The sequence below is a fragment of the Sesamum indicum genome, linkage group LG13 (genome assembly GCF_026168435.1).
Source record: "Sesamum indicum cultivar Baizhima isolate 11 linkage group LG13, ASM2616843v1, whole genome shotgun sequence".
Classification (NCBI taxonomy): Eukaryota; Viridiplantae; Streptophyta; class Magnoliopsida; order Lamiales; family Pedaliaceae; genus Sesamum; species Sesamum indicum.
The window spans coordinates 3,119,958-3,146,964 of NC_142669.1; the positions used below are offsets into that span (position 1 = coordinate 3,119,958).

At 35.0% G+C, this 27,007-nt stretch overlaps 1 pseudogene; it reads left to right on the top strand.

Moving 5' to 3' along the window:
- The first annotated feature begins 432 nt into the window (after window positions 1-432).
- On the top strand, window positions 433-25,632 carry LOC148784374 (ubiquitin C-terminal hydrolase 13-like; annotated as a pseudogene).
- Window positions 25,633-27,007: the final 1,375 nt, after the last annotated feature.

Here is a 27,007-nt window from a genome sequence, read left to right on the forward strand (position 1 = left end):
TATCTTTTAGTAATATATAAGAAAATTCTATGAATTTTGACTAATAGAGGGATTAAATTATTGAATGAAAATAAAATATATTGTTACTAAATGTAATTTTTCAAATTATAGACAATTTATGTATAAATACATCAAATTTCAATATAATCATCCCATTTATATAAAATGTCTGTAAAACTAAAAATATATAAGTATTAAAAAAAAGAGAAAACTTGTAGATAGAAACATATGTGGAAGGCGTGATTAGAGTTTGTTGATTGGCTCAGCTTTCGATCTTTATCTACACCGTTTCCACTTCAGAGTTTCTTACATGGGTACTAAATTGAAGATGCTTAACATTTTGAATATCAGGCATACGATTGTATGATTCCAAATGTATGCAGTAAATGAGCTTTGAAGGCCTTTCTTTACATCATTGGTCTTATTAAATTTATGATTAAGGATTGGCGCGCCGACCCTCTCCCTGATAAAGAAAGTGATGACATTTTACTATTCTTTAACCTTTACGAGCCTGAGGTAGGGGAGCTAAGGTATTTTCCTTGTTCCCTTGTTTCCCATGAGGTTATATGTGCAGTAAATATCTATAGAAAGGATAGACACGAGTAATTCTCTGAAAAGTAAAGATAAAAGAATGGTATTGGCCTTTAATCCAGTCTCATTTCGTACCAGATATGTTGTAAGACTTTTTGTCAAGAGCTATGACAAGCCATCAGATATTCTAGAGAAGTTAAATCAACTTGAAGGTTATGCTCCTGATGAAAAGATAGAACTCTTCGAGGTTTGTTTCAATATATGAATGGAAGAGATAGTATTTGCTTATTTCTACATCCTGGTAACAATCCTAATAGATTGTTGTTAGCTGCAACTTAAAATGAAACCCACATGCAACTATTTCCATTAAATGGAGCTATTATTGCATCTGTCAAATGTCATGGAGATGAACAAAACCCATGTTAGATGCAATTTCTTTACAAGGACTTAAAAATTGCTATGCATATGGAATATAATGCAGATATTCATTTTAAATGGTGAAGATATCTTTCATAAAATGCACATATACAGTTTAAATGTTGAAGATATCTTTCACATAAAGCCCAAATATATTTTAAGTGGTGAAGATATCTTATGTATTTTGCTTCTCAGGAGATAAAGTTTGGGCCCACAGTCATGTGTGCGTACATTGACACAGGACTTACATTTACATCTAACCAGGTATAGGAAAATCACAAGCACAAGTATCTTGTCAGGACAAAGATTGTATTTTGATAACTTTCCGGTTTCTTTTATTGCAGCTAGAGGATGGGGACATTGTCTGGTATCAAAAGTCACTGCCCGCTCAAACAAGGAAGCTATTTCGTTGCCCGGATATTCCATCTTTCCTTGAATACCAGCATAGCCTTTAAGTACATTTTCATAAATATTGTGTTCATATTAATTAGTAATATTTATCTGTATGCATTTGCATCTTAGGTAGAATCACTATATTGTAGTTACAAGATACATGTTTCATATGTCATCGTGTTGCTGCATTCTGGGAATATCTTTTCCTAAAGTATCAAACATAATCCATATTAGTCTAATTTGGACCTTTTCGGCATATAGTTCATTTCAGTAGCTCATTAATGTTTTTCGAAATTGCCTCTTTCACAACTAGCAGTTCTTCATATTTGAGCTTTTCTTTAATGTAAACACATCACTCAGAAGATGCCAATCCTCTTCTTCTGTTCCCCTTGGTTGTTAATTTTGTAGGAATATTTTAAATCTGTTGGGCGTTTCCAAGTTATTCTCTGTCCTTGAACCAAAAACTCTTTTGAAGGAGGTTTCATTTAATGAGACTGAAAACCGTGTACAAATTTGAACTTTCTTGCAATTTTTTGTTTATTCGAATTTAGAGAATTTTGAAACCTCTCGTACTTTCCTCCCTTCGTACCTAGACATGGATGAGCATGCAAGTCAAGCTGACTTCTCTCTCAACCTTCCTCCCAACAAACCTAAACATGGGAGAGCATGCACATCATGCTCACTACTTTTTTTCAGTTCCCTCACTCCGGAGTTAGACGTGAATGTGCATGTACGTCACACTTACATGTTTTTTAATTTCGACCATCTAGACCTAGACGCTGATTACCATGCAAGACAAGCTCACTTTTTTCTCACCTTCCTCCCCATGAACTTAGATGTGGATGAGCATGCACGTCACACTTACTCCATGTCTTCCTCCCTCTGAACCTAGATGCGGATGAGCATTTACGACAAGCTCAGGTTCCTCCTTCCAGACCTAGATGCAGATAAGCATTTACGTCAAGCTCACTTCATGTCTTCCTCTCTCCCAACATAGATGGTAGTGAGCATTTATGTGAAAACTCACTTTATACGTTCCTCCATGTGGACCGAGGTGCAGATGAGCATGCACGTGAATACTTCCTTCTAACCTTCAACTTTTAGTTATTTTTAATGAGAGTATATCTCTACTAGATGTTGTCCTTGTTATTCTTTCAAACAATTCCTTCTCACTCAAATTCTCTTTTATAGGTTCCCTTTGTAGTGTCATATCGATAGTTATTTATAATTTTAGACTTCATATAGTAGCTTTGCATTTGACTAAAACCATATCTCTAGCTTTCTCGAGTTTACGCTTATCCAATATCTCGCGCCTAGAAAATGAATCGTTATGTTTCTACTTGAATTTTATACTTAAAAATAGCAATAAGAGGGCTAATATAGATGAGACTTGTATTTGCCACATTGGAGCTTGCTATTGCAAGCACCCTATGCTGCAACACTCTTAAGATGAACAACCCATTTATTTCACTACCATATTAGACATTTGCGTTCTTGCTTGCTCTAAAACTTATCTTTTTATTTTTCTCTACGTGTTTCTCCTCCTTGAGATAGTCCCTTTTATCACATAGCGTAGTTAAATTATTTTCCTAGCCCATATTATTTGTTTCATAAAAAAGTTTTACCTATTGAAGTATTTGGATATCTGATGCAATTATTCACTTAAAATTATAGAAAATACAAAACATGTACATTGTCTCCCCAAGAAAGCATGAATCATTCTGGAGTATAATGTTATATTATCCAATGATGTTGTTGGATTTTTTGGCCCGTGGCCCACCCCCACCCAACCCTTCTTCCACTTAACCCTAAATCACTACTTAATCCTATTCTTCCACTATTCAGCCGACACCTCTTCCTCTCCCTCCTTTATATCTCTGGTTTTGTTCCTCTGTGTTTTCAATGCACTTGGAAATCTCTTATCATCTCAAGTCTTTCTATCTCTGTTCTCTGTGTTCTATATATATATATATATATATATATATATATATATATTGGTATTCTGTGGTTTGAAAGAGATAGAACAACAACAAAACTAAAACCTCTCTTCGTGAAATACTTCATGAGAATATTTGCTTAGTGTGAAAGAAACATTTTAGTGGAATTCTGAGTGATTCTAAATGAAGCCTAAGTGGTCTCGTTGTGGGTCTTTGTGTCTTGGCGACTTTGTGGGTTTTTTGCAACCATGAGGGTTATCGGCCTGTGGTGGTGCTTGGGCTTTCGGTTGCCGGATCTGGCTCCTGAACCAGTTACTTTACTGCTTTCTATATGGCTATTTTTATGTTATTCTTTCTTTATTCATTGATCTGAAATTATTGTATTAAGGGTTATCAAATCCACCATTATCTTTGTAGTTATTGTTTCATTTGGTTTCATCACTTTATGGATAAATTCCCAACATATGTCATTATATTATCTTCCACGATTCTTTGAAATTCATCCCCTTTTTATTTCTCCCTCTCTTCCTCCTTGTTTCTCGTTATCTTAGTGTGATGACTATGTTTGTATGCTTTATTTCTCTTCGACTTCTCTTTTATTTTCTCTCTTTGCATTTCTCCTCTTTTAAATGGTCCCTTTTATCACATAGTCGATGATGTGCCGCATATTGACTATTGCATACGTTAATTACCTGAACAAAGCATAATTAATTACTTTCCCAGCCCGTATTATTTGTTTGACTACAAAAGGTTTTACCTATTGAAGTATTTTGGTATTTGATGCTATTATGTGCTTAAAAGTACACAAAATATAAAATTTGTACATTGTCACCTCCGAGAAACAATGAATTATATCAGAGTATAATATTATCGAGCGATCTCATCATATTATCTTCCACAGTTCTTTAATATCTTTGCTCTTTCTCTTGCACCTGGTCTTGATTCGCATTATCTTAGTGTGCATGTGCGTGTAACCCCAAAATAATGGTTCTAAGTCTAAAACTATTCTTTTTCCTTGTAACTGCCTTCTTGTTAAAGCAATGATGTGATGCTTCTAACTTTCATCTAATATATCCTGACATTTTTGGTTTGTTGTTCTGCAGGTTATCCACTTTTGCTCCTTGGAATGGCCCGAAAATGATGAATTTTGTTTACAACTGTGAGTTCAATAGAAGACAGACTTTTAATTCTAGAGTGTAATTTCCTATGTTATGATTGGTAACATTGATCCACTTAACACTGCTATACTAATTGTGAAGGTCAAGGCTTGATTCAAATGATGAAGTTGTTAAAAAAGTAGCGAACCAACTCGTCGTCGATGATCTGTCCAAACTACGGTTTACATCACACAATATCTACTCTTAGAGACCAAAATCTCATCCTATAAGATATCGAGGAGTAGAAAACTTGTTAGACATTTTGCTACATTACGACCAAGTATGTATTCATACAACTCTATGTCGGGGTTCATTTGATGAGGGTGTGAAACTAACAAAGCACACTTTCTTGTTCAGCTTTCTGATATTCTGTACTTTAAAGTAGTGGATATACCTCTGCCAGAATTGCAAGAGTTGAGAATCCTCAAACTAGCTTTTAGCTATGCGGCAAACTCTGAAGTGAGTATTCATTCATAATTGGACTTTATGCTCCTATACAAGTGCATACATATGCAAGACTTGCAAATATATTATATATTTAGCAAACATTAAATATCTTATTTGTTTTTCATATATAGTTGGAAACTTACAATAGTAGGCTGCAAAAGCAAAGCACTATTGGTGATGTGCTTGAACATCTCAAGGAGAAGGTAATATAGCTGACAAGTTATTACCGGGAGTGTGCGTGTGTGTGTTCCTAGAATTCTAAGATTTGTCTAGCCTTCTATGCTTATTTTTTCAAGTTGTTGAAAGTGCAAGTTTCTACAGATTTATCCTGATAGTGATAAGATGACAGCAATAAATGACAATCGCTGGAGTTTACGAGCAGAGGAGGTCTGTTTCTATCTCTATACATATCTTGCTAATTTCTTCCATTTTTCAGGTGATACACATAACAGAAAATATCTTGCTAATTGCTTCCATGTTAGTACTGTGTCTTTGATAGGTTATGACAGTTTTTCCTTTAAAATTGGCTTCCCCGTATGTTCATCTTTAATATCAACAATTTCTGCACTTTTATAATTTCTCATTGCAAATTCCAGAGGAAGAGAAATTTCTTCGCCAAAGTAAATGTTTGATTCATGTGTGTCACTTCATGCATGGGGATGCTCAAAACCAGACGGTAGTATTTTCAGTTCGTTACTTCATAGTTTTCCTCAAATATTTATACTCGTTCTACCTCTCTAATTCAACTGCAAGTGCATCTCTTTCATTTTCTTACTTTTAATTCTTATATATTCATTTTGCTTCTGGCAACAAATTAACAATCTTGGCGAGCTATTTTTATTGATGATCAATGATGGTAAAACGTTGTCTCGTATCAAGGTTCGTGCGCAGAACAAGTTGCAAGTACGAGATGAGTAATTTTCCAAGGTATTACAGCCCAAGCTTAATTGTTACAATCACTTTAAATGAAAATGATGGTATGATGCTTAAGTGGTTAGGCATGCTACAACTTCTACTTTCTGCTTGAATCTTCTCGTTTTTATGCAGTGGAGATTTGCTTTTGTGTCGCCTAGTCAAGCAGAATACTTGGAGGACTCAGATACTTTGTTAGACCATTTTCAGGTCTTACTCACTCTCTCACACAGACACACTCTGTCACAATATTTACATGCAGATGCGCTTAAATTTCATAATATGTTTTGACTTTGCAGAGAAGCAGTTTTTGTTTCTTGGGAGCAATATCTTGGACTGGACCACGTTAATAATACCCCTAGAAGGCCTCCTGCAGCAAATCAGGTAATCTATACCTTGTTTTATTTTTATTTTTTTTAATAAATTTGATTTTGTTGCTCGATGTTGATAATCTTGCCGAATGTTTTGCAGAAAATCTAACATTATGTTTGGTTTCATTTTTAACTTTTTTTTGTGTGTTTTGTGGAGATAGAGAGAGAAAAACAAAGATAAATAAGTATGTGTTAGAGATAGTGTGTATGTTTGGATTTGGTTTTGGAGATAATATAAAATAAGTATGGTATGTTTGGTGTTCTATAGTAGGAAATAAAAACTAACAAATCATATTTCTTTTATATATATTTATATATTTGTGTGAGTATGTATATAATTTTTTTTAGTTCTAGGGCGTATAATTAGTGTAGACTTATTTTGACAAAAACCAAAAAAGGCACTATTTCAAAACATCTCAAAACACTACCAAAACTTTCAAACCAAATTAAGGGAAACATTGTCCATGTTTTGGCCCATCTAGGAGATGAAGCAAAATTGAAACCAAATATTATGTGAAAATTTCATTTCATGCTACATGTCCTTTTAGTTATCTACTGAACAAATTAGTTGATTTCTATTTTATGAGCCCTGACCCTTACGTGCAAAAAGAATACTTGATATGGCATGCTATAGAACACAAGACGCACCTTAGTTGCTCTAAAACCAAAAATAAGGCATGCAACGTACTGAGTTTACGAATTCATGACATATATTTGTTTTATATCTGCAATTGCAGTGATATGTTTGTGTTTTCTATAAGAATAGTTCTAACTAAGATCTGCAATGACCTCTTCTTTTCAGTATCGCACCTCACATAACAAGCCTTTGAGGATATACAATTAGGAGTGTGGCCGCCATTGGGGTCCTTACATAGCCAGATCTTGAAAAATCATAAGTAAAACATTGGGGTAAATGCAAGTAACCCATTATGATATCGCAAATGAGCAAGTTACACCCTTATGAAAAAACAAATAGCGATTTAACTCGCTATAATTTCTCTAGTACACCTGTTTGTGTCTTTTGTTGTAAGGGAGTAGTACTCCTTGTTTAATGTTTGCTCTATTTCTAAGGGAGTAGTACTCCTTGTTTATAGCTTTGTTAGAAATTCTATGGAGCTAGCTCTCCCCGCTGTAACTATTTTGTGCATTTTAATATAGAAGGACTGGGGACTCCGAAAAGCTCCCCCCACCTCTAGGTGGTTTATGTTAAAAAAAAATAAGAGCGATTTACCTCCCTGTAATTTTTAAAATACAACAATTTACCTCCCTATGTTTTTCAAAATGAAGCAATTTACCTCCCTATATAAGGAGGTAAATTGCTTCATTTTGAAAAGTATAGATGGATAAATTGCTATATTTTTTTCATAGAGGGTAATGTGCTAATTTTCAATATCACAGGGGAGTAAATTGCATTCACTCGTAAAACATTTGTCAAAGTTGAGAGTGTAATATACATATTTGTACATATATTGGAGAGCTTCTCTTGTCGTAGGGTTTCATGTCGATTCACATGTAATCCAACAACTTATTGTGGGTGTTGTAGATTTGTGCCGTGGATGACCAATCAACTGCTTCAGAATGGACAGTGAGGATCGTATTCTAGATTTATTGTATGAGTTGTATATAGCACTTGTAATTATTAATTATACTTGACTTCATGTACATTACTGTTGGGAGATTGTCCCAACCAAGTATATTGTTAATATATATATAGATAGATAGATAAAGATATACATTGAAGGGCTATTGAAATTGTTTCTGCTATTCGCAGTAATTTTTGTTTATTATATTGTTTTAGTATTGGCCATTGTGCAGTTCTATCACTATGTTTTGAAGCCTTCAATAACGTTAGTAGTACTAAAAAAATTTTATGTATAAGAACATGTGAAAGGACAAAGTAACAAATGAAAGTGGAAAATTAACTTATCCCATGAGATTTAATGTCAATATAAATGTTCATATAGCTTTTGTGATATATGTGTATTTTTATAAAATGTTAAGTCTGAGGAATTAGATTTATTGAAAGAGATACGTACAGTAGGGGGTTTTGTGTAAGTTTCTTTTTCTTTTTAGTGAGTGGGTGTTTATATAAATACGATTACAGTATCACACCACTTTTATTAATTTTCGAACCATCTCCGAGATAAACCAAAACAGGCATGTTTGGGTGGATTTAATTCACCTGGACTGTGTGTATTTAGTTTTGTTTTGGGTTTTTCCTTGTTTCTCAACATCATATACAAAATTCATTTAAGTACATGCTCACGTTTTTCTCCCATCATCATTCGTCCAACCGTCCTCATGTTTCTTCGTCAGGTTTCAAACCGCCATTGCCCACATTCTGTGCTCAACTCGTTCCACCAGAGATGGTGGGGGAACGCACTCAACCAAAAATATGTTACCTTGAGCATCCCTTGTTTATGAAGAAGCTGATTCTGGAGCTTCAAATCACGGTGGTAAGCACTGCAGCTGTGGCAAAAATTGATGGCAAAGACCAAGTAGTGGTAATTGATTTGCTGGGTATTCTTGTGGTGGTGGTGGCAGTTTCACCCGTCTTCAACATATTTTTGGTGGAAAAGTTACGACCGCTGCTGAGTGGTTTTTGAGCTCTCCTGCAGCCCAATTTAGGTTAGAAATCAGAGTTCTTCTCACTCCCTGCATTCTTTGGTGGAACTCTGTAATATAACAAAGAAATAAAGAGAGAGAAATGTATTTGTTATATTCTACAATTTGGAACAATTCATGAACTCTATTCTATTTAAATCTATACATATTTATAGATATAGTGTAACTAACTTAAATCCATTCTATTTATAAACATGCTACAATTAATTTAAATATATAATATTTATTAAAAAATGAGGTCTTAAAATAACATACTTTGGTTGTGTGTTTTTACTAATTCATAAAAAACTTTATAATCTTAAATTATTTAAATAAATTCATCAAATATTTATTGAAGCAGTCTATTTAAATTTAGTAATTCGAATAAAACATCAAAATAAATTCTTAGCCCGATACCAATGTGCATAAAACTATTTATTAAATATATATTTACTATTTATGAAATAAAACATAAACTGAGTATGATTTTTCATACAAAACTATATATACAATAATATATACAGTTCAATCCACCTACAAGTAAAACAATATATATAATTATAAGGGTAAATTATATTTTACCATATGAACTATGTCCAGTTTTATACTTTGCCACCGAAATTTATTTTTTGTATCAATTTACCATCTCAACTTTGTGAAATGTGCATTTTCCCATATATGATAGTCATTGTATTGATCTTTATGCGGAAAAAATTACTACAGACTGTTCATATGTAAAAAATATCACATTATATAACCTTTAAGTATCACATTTTCATTTCATGTGATTTTGTTTTTAACAAAACAAATGGTGGGAAATACTTATAATTACAAAGTGCCAAATTTTATAAAGTTGAAATGGTAAGCTGACACAAAAAAAAATATTTAGATGTTAAAGTGTTAAACAACCATAGTTCTGATACTAAAATCTAAATAACCCTAATTATAAATTCATATAAAAAATATAATTTGACAATTAACAGGAATTTTTTCTTCCAAGATACAAAACCAAACTTACAACACCTATTTTACACTATTTATGTTATATTAAAATACAAAATCCAAACTTACATACTATTTCTAATACATACTTATTTATCTTTATTTTGTTCGCTTTATCTCCCAAAACAAAACAAAACACTCTAAATATAAAACCAAACATAATGCACATAATTTGTAGCTCTACAAACCTTTTTCCTACTGCTTCGCCGCCTCCTCTCGGCCATATCCTCTACTTACACCATAAATTCTGCAGTGGCGTTATCAGAATTTCCCACTTCTCCATGCCAGTCTTGAAGAAGCCACAATAAGAAAATTCCAAGAGAAATATGGTTCAAGAATCTCATCCACTTCTAGAAAGTTCCAACACAAAGATTGGTCAGCAATTTATCCAGCATGCATGAAAGTTCCAACATAAACATTATTCAAAAATCACATCCACATCCAGATGCAGTGCCAACTATCCACAGCACAGTTTCTTATCGCAATCGGCAGGTGACGGCCGGTGGCGGTATTCCTCCATTTTTTAGAGTATCCCACGTGATGGAGTAGAAGAAGATTGCGAACATGAAAATTATAGTAAATATACATATACGCATATATACATAAATATATATATAATATGATTTGATAATGAACAGTAATTTTTATTTCCCAAAATACAACATTAAACATACAATACTTATTTTATATTATCCATAAAAACAAATCCAAAATACATACTATCTCTGTAACACACTTATTTATCTTTGTTTTTCGCTCTCTATCTCCACAAAACACAACAAAACACTCAAGAACGAATCCAAACACTATGATTATGTTCCACAATATTATTTGTTGGCATTGTCAATTTTTTATTTTTAAATAAGTCCTAAATTTTGTTTACCTGTATTTAAGAATATTTGAGTATTTTAAGGTTAGCTTCAGCATGTACATTTAAATCAGTAACATTCTTGTGGTTGATTGCATGTATCTATACCTCTATATAATTAGAAAGCACCCTATTGGTGTCTTCAATTTATTGACATGTCAATTTTTATTTTTAAATAGTTTACTAGTTTTTTCCTCTTTTCTCAACTTTCTATATTCTATCTATTCTTAACTTTCCATTTTCTCTTATGAACTTCTACATCTCTTGTTCTTCTCTCATTCTTCTCAGTATTATTTCTCATTTTTTTATTTCTTTATATTTAATTAATCTAATTGATATATTTTTAATAGGATAAAATACAAGCAACCCTTTTATGATATCACAAATAAGCAAAATACCACCGTTATGAAAAAATAAATATCGATTTACCTCTCTTTTTTTTAAAATACAAAAACTTACCCCCCCCTGTACAATTTTTAAAATGAAGCAATTTACCTCCCTATATAACGAGGTAAATTGGGTAAATTGCTATATATTTTTCATAAGAGGGTAATGTGCTCATTTTCAATATCACAGGGGGTAAATTTCTATTCACCCATTTTTAATATAATCATTATTTTTTAAAAAATATTAAATTAATTGTTCATATATAGTGAATGTGCCACATATGCTCGTTTTAATGAATCTAGGAACCTGCTTTTTCGTATCAGTTTACGCCAATTTCCTATTCGATTTTATGTTGTATGAAGAATTTCAAATTCATATTGAAAATCCTCCAAAAGAAGCTGGTTGGGGTGAGAAGGACTCCGGGTGTCTAGTTCTCTATTTGAAGTGTTGTTGTAGCAACGGATATCGGATTTTTCTTGTTAGTAGAAATTGCTTCTACAAATTGACCTAAACCCAGCAAAAGTAGATAAGTTTTGATATAAGGGCATTCAATGTCCAGTCATTCATGCAAACGTTCTTTGAAGGTTTTGTTTGCTCTAATTCTAGGGTTCGAAACTGAGTGTTGAGTAATTAAAGAGTTGGGCTAGTTTCATTTTCATCTTGATCATAATTGAAATTCAACTAAGCTATGATGGAATGTTTTAGTCTCTCCTTTCTTGAATTACAAAATAGTGCATGCCCAAATTACAGTTTTAGTTCCATAGGATAGGAGTTCAACACTTTTAATCTTCTATTTTACGGAATTTTTAAAATACTTATAAAATTTTGAAAACCCAAAAAATTTAGTCATATGCTTTACAAAATTTTCAAAATGGTCCGAAAATTGGAAAAACATGATACATTTATTCCCATAAATCTCATAAAGTAGAGGACTAAATGTATCGAGTTTTTTTCATTTTGAGACTATTTTTGAAAATTTCATACAGCAGTGGACTAAATATTCTGAACTTTTTGAATTTTGGGATCATTTTGATATTTATTTAAAGTAGATGACTAAAAGTATTGAATTCCCTATCTTATGTAACTAAAAGTACAATTTTGGCAAAAGTGCATATATAGGAAAAAAATGCATATCTATGTGTTCATGACTGGATTGCCTCAATATACATAATTTAGGTGTTTGCAAGAGCTTAAAATAAATTTTTATTAGTATATTGCTGAAGATTCGTAGAAAAATGCTTTAGAAATTTTGATTTTAAACTATTTAAAAATTAAGTTGATTTACGTCCAAATGTATAAGTAGCGATCCCTTCCAACTTCTGCAGTTTATTTGAAAAAGTGTAAAGTTCTTTATCCAAACAGTCCAATTTCAACCATTTTTTTTTTCTTCACTTTTAAATTTTGCTTCAAATACTTCCAACTTTAAACAGCTTAACTCACAACCTTTTTACAACTATTATTCCCACCAAAACGGTATAAGCTATATACTTGGTTTTGAAAAAAAATGCAAGCAAACCCCTTGTGATGTTGCAAATGAGCAAATTATCCCCTATGAAAAATAAATAGCGATTTACTCCCTGTATAAGGAGGTAAATTGCTCCATTTTAAAAATTACAGGAGGGTAAATTACTATATTTTTTTCATAGGGGGGTAATGTGCTCATTTTTAATATCACAGGGGGATAAATTGCTAATAACCCCTTGCTTTTGAACTATAAGTAATGTCTCTTTACTTGAGTACCATATTTCTTCAAATGCTTGTCCAACCAGCCTAATTTGGCGTTAAAAGATCTCGAAAGATTTAGATTGAACACTCTAAAAGAAATATTTTGTGTTTCCTTCAAGTGTTTTTGTTGATTCGTCAAATATTTACTATGTGAATTAATTTGTTACATCAAGAGGAAACATGAAAATTTCTAGTTTATCATAAAAACAAAAATGTTCTTTTTTCTTTTTTATTTCACTAAAGTGTATATTAATATTACTTATTATGTACATAAATTAATTAATTGTGTCATTAAATTTAAATTTTAATGTTTCATATATTACTTTGAGTTAATAAAATTACTCTGAGATCACATTACTTAAATTTTAGTATCCAGTAATATGTTATAAGTTTGTTGAACTATATAAATTTTCACTTTTACAATGATAACTCTTAATTATTTTTTTAAAGATATTTTTTTATATATATGTGTTAGTGTGTATGTATATACATATATATAAAATTATATGCGTATATATAATATTGTTGTACCTAGAACATTTAGTAAGGTGTCTGCCATAAGTATATTGAATGTTTAAGGTCTATGCTAATACTCCAAATATGCTCTCAGAGGTGTGCCAAATTCTGCAAAACAAGAGAGTGTTAAGGCCAATCAAGATGGGTTCCAATGATGGCTCTCCAACATTCAAGCTAATATGAGGATCAAGGTCTCATAGAGAATGAGTGTTAAGATTTTGGGTAGCGAAAATTGTACCTGATGCGGGAGAGCCAATACTTATATGTGTTGGGAGGTTCTAGGATTTTATGTACACCCTTGATCTAAAATATGATCTACGGTATGCAGTGGCCGCACATACCAAAATTGAAATAGTGACAGACTATGGTCCCAACAGACAAAGTAGTGCTTCTGTTAGTGAAGAATGCTTGTTGTTGTCGATAAATACAAAAGTATCTTGGATACCTTAGGTACTTAGGCAAAATAAATAATAGTACAATCTCTTCAATAAGCTTCTCCATAATACTACTTCAGAAAGTCTCTTGGCAAGCCTTATATGGTAATTTCATTAGAATGGAGGCCTTTGTCGATCTTGAAGGTCCCTAATGTTGAAGGGACTGCATCGGCTCGGGAAGCATGGCGTAAGCGCGAAAAATAAAATAATTATAATTAAAACAAACAATTAAGTCCCAATAATGGGGTGTACCCATGATCTTTTACCGAAGGTTCAGTGTAAAATAAAAAACAAAGACCATAGAAAAATATAAGAAAAATGAGAAGCATTAAAGTAAATGAAATTTACCCTCATTGTCTTTCTTGTTCAGCTACAAGTGTTGATTCCTCTCCGCTTCCATTTCGGATCCGTCCATGTCAAGATTTTGATCTAGAGATCCTCCAAAGATCTAGGTAAGTTGCATTAAGTAAAAAGAAAGAAAGAAAATTAAAACAATTTCCATCATCCAACGGTGTCTCCCTTGATAGGTCAAGGGATACACCACAGTCTAAATAAAGCTCGTGTACTGATTGATCTAGGCAAGGTGATGCCATGAATTCGCTTTCTAATATCCTCGACTATTACTAACGCCATGGTGGTGGCTGTTCATTCTGTGTGCTTTAATCGTCTGAGATTGCTCTCCTTCCAAATGAGGTAACACCTGATGTAATGTTTGTATTCCAGTCTCCGGTCTTGGTATATGACCTCGAGATGTAGCTTCTGCATTATCTAGGACTTGTAGAGCATCAAACGTATTATACACAGCAATTGCCTTACCCTTTTCGTCACGACTCAACCTTGTTTCACGAGGAAGCTCTCATCCCTCTCTTTTGTTGTCCACCCCTTGAGTCGGCGGCATTCTCTCTTGATCATGCTCTCGTCCCTCTCGCTGGTTGTCCATCTCTTGAGTTGGTGGTATTCTCTCTTGGTCATGCATAGGTGGTGGCCTCGCAAGTCCCATTTTAGGAATGCTGCACTCCACGCGAGGAAGCTCCCATCCCTCTCTCTGGTTGTCCACCCCTTGAGTCGGCTGCATTGGTTGTAACCTTGCAGGTACCGTTTCAGAAACATAGACAGAGACCAGTGGTTTAGCTTGGTTGGACAGCTTGGTGAATGCACAAACCTTTGTCGTATGACCTAAAGTCATATAACTTGCACATTTAGGAGGTAGTCACTCATATTCAACATCAATTTTGCATGGTATTTCTCCTCCTTCCTCGTTGGGCAACATGACGATAATATGCCTTGGTAATTTAGAACTCACATCTAGCATCACGCATACACGAGCGAAATCCAATCTCGTGCATGCTCTTGTAATCGCATCCGGGTATAGGGGTCTGCCAATTCCACTGGCCACCTTGATCAGCCCTTCCTCCATCCACAATTCTAACGGCAAATGTCTCAATTTTATCAAAGCTGGGACCTGTGTATGTTTTAATTTTCGCAACATCATTCTCGGTTCCCACTGTTGCAGCACAATTGGTTGCCCTTGGAACAATATCATGTTGTTTTTCTTGGTCATAACTCTGCAATTATAATGATTTTATAGCAATTTAATCTTCCTTTTTAAGCCAAAATATTCCTAATTATGTGATTTTATTGAATATTCAGCAAAAAGGAAGATTACAAGGACGTTTCTGCAAAATTGACAAAGTGCGCCCACGCTTAATGGAGTAGTCAACTCGGGATAAGGATAAGCACGAACGATTTCCCCAATAGATAAAGGAATCAAGTGTTTAGATTTAGAAAGGATTCTTTAAAGCTTATCTCTTGTAACTTATTTACCTTTTTAGAGTTTATCACGTATCTATCCCCCCCACTACGTCTAGATTCGTAGGGAACTTTTATTATAAATAGGGGGGATCTCTTCATTAGAAGACATTCAGTTTTTATCCTAGAACTCTATAGAATTCTCTGTTCATCTCTTCTCTTTTATTTTATTTTACTACCGGAATTAATGGAATTCCACTTTCTAGTGTGTTCTTCCATTAATATGTCCGGCTAAATTCCTTATTTTCTGGTTAAGGTATGGTGATTGCTTGATTCCCATTATGTTGTGAGATCTAATCTGCGTTCTACACTTGTCAAACAAATATTCATGTTATTCTCTGTGCTTTAATTACAAACGTCTGATTTATGAATGATTCGGCCGGTTGTTCATTATCAAGAAGGTTTGCTTAGCTAATTGGACTTTATAAATCCGTGTAATTGTTTATTTAGTTCAATACTTAGTGGCAACGTAGCATGATTAGTTATGTCACAGTATTTAATTATGTTATGGGGAATGCATGATCTAGTTTAAACGAATTGTCCTCGTAGGAGTTTGTTGATTAGAATCAGGCCTTTCTAATTCTTAATGCTGTTAATAGATTAAATCTTGTGGACGTTCCCAGGGTTGTCTGTTAATTAGGGATCTAGCCAACGGTCGTACCTTGGCTGACAAAAAGGTAAGGAAATGTGAGGTTGTTAGGTTGTACCAACACTATAACTGATTTATTTGTTTACACATGTTTTATTCTTGCATCAATCATCAACTCACAAGAATCAAGCATGATCCTAGCCTTAACCGGAAAATCTCTCTCTTGTATCTTCGTCAGGTATTTTTAATTATTTATTTAGTTTTTGATTATTTCTTTTTACCATCAAATCTCCCCCCATTATTTTCTATTTCTCTTAAAGAAATCAACTTAAAGCCAGTCCCTGTGGATTCGACCCTACTCCCACTTTCACAAGTGTTGTAGGAATTATTTTTGGTGACTTCGACACTCATCACTTGGGATGTTTATTATTTTTATCTAGCATGATTAATTGTTATTATATCCAACAATCGGGTGTTGTTTTTCGATCCTAACCATTTTCCAATTATAGCTTTAAAATTGCAATACATTCAATTTTTCATGATAAGGTTCCTTTTGGTATACCATTTGGAACTTTTCCAATATTACCACATTATCATAAATCTCGAATGTACATTCTTTTTGAGATTGAATATTATTGATATGATCTTGGAAGCTACTATCCCTATAGCCATCAGAATATATTTTCCATTAATGTGCGTCAAGAGCTCTTCTTCTGTCTTTATTCAGGTATCAAATATAGTCATTCAATAGCTGTCTATTACCACGTTAGTGCACACTCGATGTCTGTTGTTATGTTCAAAAAACATAAGCAACATCGGGTTCAGTGCACCGAACAACATTATGTGTTGCTTACAGCAAAGATGTAGGGGATGTCAATCATCTAAGCCCCTCATTAGTCCACCATGACTGAATCTTGGATAGCATATAACTAAATAGGAATCCAATTCCTACTATGGAGAACTTTTGGAACAATGTTCGTATTTTAGACTTCCATAGACGTCTTTCTATCATTGCAAATATTGAGACGTCCTAACATCTAAAACACTTGAAACACAATTGAGCTCGCACTGACCTTCCACCTTGTTCTTGACCAAGTCATGCACCTCATAATCTTATCAAAACAAGTATGTAGGACGTTCAAACCTAGTTTGAATTCCAAGTCTTTATCCAGATCGATGTCCTACATTACTTCTGCTTGTACGGTTTCAGATACTCGTACGTATCGGGTAACCGGAGTTTTCTAATCGTCCTTTGGAGAACTTTAGATATGATCAATTAAAGTTTCGATTACTAGTGATGTTTGCATTATTCCATAATGAACCTATATAAATCAGACTTCGAGTCTAATTTTCCTCCCACTAGTCCTTTGACGTGTGCAGGACCATTCCTCATACTCAAGACTTTTGCAGGACATAGGTTTGTCATTCCATATCAAATATGGTGTCTAGATTGCGACATAACAAAACACCATGTCTTACAACTGGATGATTTTTCGGAAGTCCATATCCAGTAGCCCAACTAGTTCAGTGAAGGACCGGTCAAATCATCTCCAATCAAGGTTCAATTTCTCCCTTACCAGAGACAGTTCAACATCGTCTCTTACAAAGGAATTTCACTGAATGAGAATTCCATTCTCATTTTCAAATGTTTCAAGGACTCCCACTACATAAGTAACCTTGATCCCACCGAGGGGTTTGTCTCCACAACTAGTTTGGTTCTCCACCTCAAGTCTAATTTCTCCAAACTTTCTAGAAGTTCTTAGACTTGTGAACCCTCTACTCGCATTTGTGTATTTAGTAACTTCTAGATGTCCGTTTTGGATCCAATCCAATAGATCATTTTTTACAAGCATTTTTTGTCCCACAAAGTGCTCTCACGACTTTCTTCCTTCACAAAAAGGATCCACAAGTTAGTAAACTCAAATCATCTGCGGCTAGACTCTTTGAATCTACCAACCTACTCATTCTATCTAGAGGGATATGGCCCTAGCTCATGCATGCCATTCTCCGTAAGTTATGTTCTTGACCATCCATTTTAGTCATTTATTTGAGCATGCATAATCAAATTATGCAGTACGATAATAACTCAACAGACTCAAAAGAATCATTTATTGATCAAGTTTTGCAGTCTAATTTATCCAACAATTGACTAACAACTTCATCACGTTGGGTTACATAATCGTATACTATTTTGACATGAATACTATTAGCTAAGTCTATTTACTCTTATTGTTTTTCTAGTAATGGCCTAGCCATTACTTAGCTTTAAGACTACTTGACTTAGCGTTCTATTCCCTTTCATTTCTGCAAACCATTTGCGGAAATGCGTTTCGAGAGAAAGTGTCCAACACTTGGGAATAAGAACAGTAATTATGTTTTCTCAACAAATACCATAGTTGGGTGAAGGGGAGTTCACGACCTCCCTCTTATAATGTCTTTTGGCAATTTTATGCAAACATCATAAGTAAATTTTGACTGCCAAACCATTATTCCATTTTCCTTCTACCCTCGCCCATCAAGGCGACAGGAACACTGAAAATGCTTGCAATGGCTGACTTAGCTTCATCCTTCTTTCTCATGTGGCGTTTGGCTCCCTTGCCTTTCGCTTTTGAGGTTGAAGCCTCCAAGTCCAATACCGACGGCGCAGATTTTTCAATCACTGGCTCGTATTGTTTCAATCATTTTATCAACTCATGAAATGGTCTTCTTAAGCCCATTTAGAGTTTGTGATAAATAGGTTGAAGGAGGGATGAAGGGACCGAGGATTACGTCAATGTACATCTGCTTTCAAAATCAACATTGGGGTCTTAGAGCTTGTCCACTGGGCCCAATGTTTGTGTACAGACGACCTCCAGTCATCTAGGTTTCAAAAAATACTTCCGTCGCAGCATATCCAATATGCTGGTTCCAAGCCGCATAAAATGATTTGTAGGGCATTTATTGAACCATCAACGTCCAGCCTGTCATACAACTCATGAATGATAGAAGTAGGTATGATACTTTGGACCTTGCGATTGTCTTTATGCCTTAATACCGAACATCAAACGCTTCTTAAGAATGACTCCTTCCGCAAGTCCGATGGAAGTGACCTTTCCATGACATAAGCCTCGGTTTGGAAATCGTGGACAATCCTCTAATTTTTGCAGTCAATTTAAATTTATTGTGTTCCATTAAATAAATCTCAAAATAAAGAAAAATTGAAAAACCGTATCCGAAACATGTATTCTAAACGCTAACCAAAAACAGTAAGTAGATTATAGCAATATCGAGTTTGAGTTAAGACTCGATTTTTAGTCGCTAACTACTCCCACTATTTCTACTAAATCCCACCAGTCTCAAGTGGGGTTCCAAAAAATCATTTCCTAGCGGGCTTGGGATCCACAAGAACAATTTACCATACCCCGCTTTTATGATTCACATGGAAAAAAGCCTTATGGGAGGCAATCGATGCCATTCTCATTCCATGAGATTCCAAATATATTTTGCCTCACCTCTTAGCATGATATTGAGGATTCCAAAGGAATCATGCTGTCCGGTGTTGAGCCCGACCCATCAATCAAATCATCCTCAATTTTCACTCCCACGACTCGTGAGACAGGGAAACAACGAGTGTGTTCCTTTGTTAATAACAATAATGCGGCTTGCCTTCTATTCCAAATGTGCCACGACTCGTGAGACCACACTTGGATAGCGGTAGCTTCCTCATAATATTGTTATGGACGGAAAGCGTGGACAGATTGAAATGCCATTTCGATCCAAGTCTATTTATGAGCTTAATATTTGTTTAGTGTCATGTTCAACCTATCAATCAAATCACATCTCAACTGTTGCCCCCCATGACTCATGAAATAGGAAAACAGTGAGCGTGTTCATTTGTTCACAATAATAGTGTAGCATGCCTCTAGTCCAAATGTGCCATGACTCGTGAGACCGCACTTGGGTATTGACAGCTTCCTCACCACATTATTGTGGCTGGAAACCTTGGACAAATGAAACCATTTTGATCCAAGTCCATTTATGGGCCCTAACACTTCAACTTGGTCAAACCAAGTGAGAGTTAATTATGAGTTGTTTAACTGAGACCTCATCACATCGAAAACATTACATTCATAAATATCAATTGTTGAAAGCATTAAATAAATGGATCGCTGCAATGAAACCTAGCATACCCCTGTTGGATGATCACAAGCACAACCTATGTGACCCACTGAGCCCGCAGTTAGTCTATGGTCAGTCTAGGGTGGTCCAATGCTATTACAAAATATTTTACCCATCAACATATAGATGGGCCTTGTGATATCTCCATAGGCCGTCCTCTCCGTGGGCCTCATCCTTAGTGGACCTTCTTCTCCATGGGATTGCTTAAAATAAAAAAGAAATCTCACTAAAAAGTCTTATACTACTCTCATTGAAATTTAAAAAGAAACCCTGATCAGAAGTCCAGGGGAGTACATTAGGAGGGAGATAGAAAGTCTTATTATTCCAAGGCTAAAAACGAGGAGGGAGGAGAAAATAAAATCACAAGGGCACACGGGCCCACCCAACAAAAAATTAAAAGACATACATGCGGTCTAGGCCTGCGTGAGAATCCATTCACATTCATTCTAGCACATAATAATATTTAATCATGCTAGACAAGAAAATGAACATCCCAAAAAATATCACGATTTCCAATATCACGATGAACAATTATACACATAAAACAATAAGTTAAAAATTTGCAACTTAAATGGGTGATAAAGCCTCATGCATCCAATGCAGGCAAATAAATCAAATTAATTAATTAAACCTCGTGCATCCAATGCACACAAATAAACCAAATTAATTAAAGGAATTTAGTTTTTAAAAAATCCAATTTTCTCCAAACTAAATCAGCAAAAATTAATGTTTTTCAAAAAATATGCAGCAATTGGAAAATTCAATTTTCTAGAAAACTGTGAAAAATGGCCCGGCCCAGCGGCCACAAAATTAAATAAATTAATTTTCTCATACAATTATTCAAGAATAAGCAAAAACAGATCATTCTTCAAACACAATAAAAAAATGTGGTCATGCTTATTCAAAAAAGATCATAGCATCAACATCAAACCGGGCTCTAATAATGCGAGTGGATCGGCCCTTGAGCAGGCAAGCGGAAGCGGTAATATAAAATTATGTAAATTAAAATGAAACATAATAAAACTATAGTTTCAAGAGGTGTACCCTTGGAGTTCCCGGGAGTTCGATATAGTTATGCAGATATAACAGTAAAATAAATAGGGCTAGGGTTTAATGAAAAACAAGAGATATATAAATCGTAAATCAAGAATTATCTCTTCATTTGATTTATTTTGAATCTCCTTCATTTGACCCGTTCACGCAAGGCTTCCACATAGAAGCCCTCTAAAGTTGCGTCCACACCACATTGAAATTTGGGATCCCTCAATCCTCTTTTCTAGAAAAAAATTAGGGAAAAAAATACACACCAAGTGTGTATACAAGAGAGGCGGCCAAGATGTGGAGTTAAGGTGTAGGAAATTATTTTGTGTATTATGTATTTTTTGTTAGTTATTCCAAATAACTAATACACATATACATACCTTATATGGATGCATTAAAATTTGTCTTGGTTCATTTAATCATCGATAAGGTAATTGAATCTTTTATTCGAGATAAAGGATGACTTATATGACACTTTCCAAAAGTGAATTTGTTAGTCAATAATTTTCTTTTTTAATCATTTCCATCAATTTAATTAAGGGGCTTGGGCCGATTTTAATTAATTAAAATACAGGACCCAATAATTTTATTTAAATCCAATTTAACTAAAGCCCACTTAATTACGTCCATCATATATTTAACTCAATTAAATATATAAGCTCGTAAGCCTTTATTAATTAATAAGTCCAATTTATTAAATGATAAAGACAAGCCCATCATAAATGAATCCTATTAATTTATTCTTGGGCTTATCCATCCAATGGATCCCTCTTATTTATAAGTAATTCAATTACTTATGGAATTAATTCTCTATTAATTCCTCGTCCCTTCTCGGTGATTTGTATGTGACTCTTTAGGTTCACCTTTTAGCTAGACTTGGGCTAGTGTCAACACTATTATTAATTAAATCTAATTTAATTAATAATTCTTGATCAACCTTGATCAAGAAAGCCCGTCACCATGGATGGCCATCTAGCAACGGTCCATGGCACTAGAGACCACGCGAATATCCATGTGAACTTTTAGGCTGTCGAGTCCATACGGGTACGGTCCTTCCGTCTACCGTCTCTCGATTTTAGTCTAGGGCATCGAAATGGGTATCAGTTCTCATCCTGGACTAGGCGTTTATGCTTAATACTTGAGATCGCGTTGCGCCAAATTGCTCGACATAGGAACCTCTTTTTGCTATTCGATTAACGAAATGTGGCCACCTATATGAAAGAGTCGGTATGGTACGAGAATGTGCCGGAAGCGTTAAATAAAAATTTTAAAAATCGGTTCAAAAGGGTGTTCCTTATGAAATTCCCTGGCGTTCGTTGGTTGTCAAAAGCATAATATTACACAAAAACATAGAAACAAAATTGAAACCTTACCTTTTGTTTCTATAGTTGAGCAGCAACGTGCATTGTTCCCTTTACGTTCTCCCGTTTACTTTTGGATCCAAATTAAAATCCATCTAATTTGTCCATACCACACTAAAGAAGAGATATAGTTCTTGTTCTATTGCTAGATAAAACAAACAACTAGAAGAAAAAACAACTCCGAACAAACACTATTGATTAGTGCTTTTGGAATGTTTTATGTTCTAAATTGAATCCAATTCAATATAGAATGAAACGGAGAACATTTTGGAGAGAAAAAGGGAGCAAAATTTCATGGCTATTATTGTTGGTTATTCATGATATGTATGTACTTTTTGTATACATACAATTGAATTCAAAATTCAATAACCACCAAGTTTGCCTCCAAGACAACCTATACACACACATGCACATAACCTTCAACCATGATGAAAATAACCACTCCATTATCTTCATTATGGTGAGGAGTTTCAACTCCTCCTTAACTTGCTCCAACCAAGCTCAAAGGGGCTTGGACTTCAAATATGCACCTGGCTCGATTTAATCAAATTAAATCAAGTCCAACCAAAGGCTATTGGACAATAAGTAATTAAATTAATTTTAGCCCAACTAAGTCCAAAAAATCCAAATCAATTAAATTAATCCAATTAATTTAAAGGTGTTAAGCCCAAAACTTAATTAATTCAATTAATTAATTCCTGAGCCATCCATCAAATGAATTATTAAATAAATGATCCAATCATTTATATATATTATCCTTGAATTAATTTAATCCAATTAAATTAATTTGTTTCTTCTCGAATTAATTCCAAATTAATTCCACCAATTCCATAGTGATTTGTGTGTGACTCTTTAGGTTCACCATCATCTAGACTTGGGCAATATGTCCAACACAAATAATTAATTAAATCTAATTTAATTAATTATTTTTAATTATTCATTAATCAAAAACGCCCGTCACCATGGGTGGCCGTCTAGCAACGGTCCATGGCACTAGAGACTAGGTGAATGTTGGCATGAACTTTTAGGCTCTTGAGTTCCATACAGGTATGGTTCTTTCGTCGACCATCTTCCGGCCTTAGTGTAGGGCATAGAATTGTGCATCGGTTCCCATTCTAGACCAGACAACTATGCTAAATATCTAAGATGCGTTTACTCTATCGATCGGCAAAGGAAACTATTTTCTATTTGATCAATCGCTATGACCATAGACTTAGAGAGTGTAAACCATCTCAAAGCGCATAGGAGATATATCCATTATATAATCCGACTACACTGGAAAAGACTTATAATGACCATATCGAAGACACAATCGTCTCTTGCCAGATCCAAGATATAGCCATCATATGCATGCGACTGCCATGATTCCTAAAGTCCAAGGACTAATCTTGTACTATCGGAGCTGGAAATTCAAGGCCTAACGACCAAGCCTCCAAGGCTTCCATCTGACGATTCCTGCAAGTCAGTTCAATCAGCTAACAATCTTGTCAACTAATCCACTAATATTGCATAGACATCCTATGTCTGTCGCCGATAAAACACGACACTCATCCAATAAATGCAATACTTTGTGCAAGCCTCTATAGTACTCTCGATGCCCAGTCGCAAGGTCCTCAACATGGAACGTTTCAGACCAACCCTCAGAAGTTGGTTTCATAGCTGGCATCCAATGCGCAGCCCAACTACATGGGTTATTCAATTGGTCTATGGGCATTTATTGTGACATTAAAACACTGTTCAACATAAATAGTAAGCACAACAAATACACGGTGCCATGGATGAATTCTTACTACATTCATCAAGATAATATCACATTCATTAAGATTGCTAAATGGTTTCCAAAACCGCCAATCCAATTGGCTTTCTGATCACCATTTCTAACACTATATAGCATAGATGCATCTCCAAGTGCATAAGAGATACCTGTGTCACGTTTTAACAGGGGATGGATCTTGTTCTTGGAATGCACCGTCCTCACTACATACTTTGACTGCACTAGGCAAAGCTTATGATGATCATGTCTGAGATACGATCACCTCTCACACAAACCCAAGATATAGTCATCGTATACACGTGACTGTCTTGATTCCTCAAGTCTAAGGACTACTCCCACACTATCGGACCCAAGGATTCGAGTCATAGCGATAAAACCTCCAAGGCTTTCATATGATGATCCCCTAGCCAATCGACCTACTAAGATAGCATAAACGTCCCACTTCTGTCGCTGATGAAACACGGCACTCATCAAATGAATGCGACTCTTAATGCAAGTCTCAATAGGGCTCTTAATGCCCAGTCTCGAGATATTCGACTTGAAATATTTCAAATCCAATCATTAGTAGTTGGTTTAATCACCGCCATCAATGCGCAGTCCAACTGTTGCACGGTTCTTAAAGTGGTCTGTGGGCATCTATTGTGATGTCAAAGCAGTGCTTGACCTAATTTGGTAAGCATAACAGATACATGTGTCGAAGACAAATACTTATGATATTCGTCGGCTTAAATAATGATTGATTGAATGATACTCAAAACTGTCAATCCAATTAGCTTTTGGTCACCCATTCCAACAATGTTTGCACTCTGAGTGCCCCTACTGCTCCCATAGGAATAGGCAAAGGGAAAGGGAAGTTGGCGATTCTAAGTGGTCGTAGGCAAATAATGTTTGCATGCATTTCCAAGAAAAGGGGCACTAGAAGAGAGAGTGCCGACAATTCCTCTCCAACCTAGCTATGTTTGTGATTGAAGTGAATATGATAAAGAATTTTGCTTCTTAGATATTGGATACCTGCCCTGGAGCTAACATCTGCAATAATTGCAGGTGCTGGAAAGGAGCAGAAGACTAAGTATGGACGAGATGATTCTAAGGCTAGGCGATGGGAAGGCCTCGCTGTGGAAGCCGTGGGATCTCTCAACTTAGTTATTAGTGATCATATTCGGATAGACATAAAAGACTGTTATTATTACCGAGAATGATCAAAGAATATTATTTCAATTCCTGCTTTAGACAATGATGGTTATAAATTTGCGAACAATGAAAATAGTTTTTATTTGATGATTGATAATAACGCTCATCTGCTTGGTACATTAGTCAATCGTCTTTATATTCTCCAATAGTCTCATTGAATTATGACTGCCCAACATAAGGAAAAATTAAATAATCATGAAAACACACAATTGTGGCATGCAAGGCTAGACCATATCTCAAAGGATAGGATGAGAAAGTTGGTAGACTAAAAACTTCTAGAGGTAGACGATTTGGACAACCTACCAACTTGCGAATCCTGTCCGAAAGTGAAAATGACCAAGAAGCCTTTTGTTGGACAAAGTGCACTTGCCAACAGTCTTTTGAATTTGATCCATATGGACGTCTGTGGACCATTAAATACTCTGGCAAAAGGCGGGTACTCGTATTTCATAAACTGATGATTACTCACAGTATGGTTATATTTACCTAAATGAGGTACAAGTCTGAGGCCTTTGGAATGTTCAAAGAGTACAAACTTGAAGTTGAAAATCAAACTAGCCGTAAAATTAAAACCTTTCAGTCAGACCGAGGTGGAGAGTATTTAAGTGGTGAATTCATTGATTACTTAAAAGAGAATGGAATTCTCTCTCAATGGACTCCCCAAGGAACGCCACAACTTAATGGCGTGGCTGAAACAAGGAACTGAACCATGTTGAACATGGTTCGATCCATGTTGAACATGGTTCGATCCATGATGAATTTTACAGAATTGCCCCCTCCTTCTGGGGTCACGCTTTTAAGATGGCGCCATCTAGCTTAGTGCCCCAGACGCCATATGAGACATGACATGGCAAGCCTGCATCATAAGGTTATAATTGTAGATCTTGTGATGAGATCTCGGGCCCGTAAGGCTCTCTCCCTAGCCTCGTCGTTAACCTCCAAGGCTACGATCGATTCGGCCTTGCTAAGCATCACATCTATCCAATGGAGGTGTTTTTTTTTATCCGAACCACTTTTCAAGATCGACCTTTTGAAGTCGTCCCACATTCGTCTTTTAAGATGGGACATCTGCTTGAAATCCTTCCAAGAAATCATGCTCACTTCAAACAATCGATTACTTTGAGGACTTATCCACTATTCATATGAATTTGGAAGCTAGTATTGTTTAAGCTTTCCAGAATCAACTCTCCACAAATTGTGTGTTAGAAATACTTCTTTAATCTCTATTCAAGTATTAAAGACTACTCTTGACAACTGTCTATCGCCACATCGGTGTATTCCTGATATACGTTGTGGCATGCCCAAAGCATACACAAAATTAGGTCCAACACACCGAACCAATACTTTCATGCTACTATAGCAAAGATGTAAGGGATAACCTAG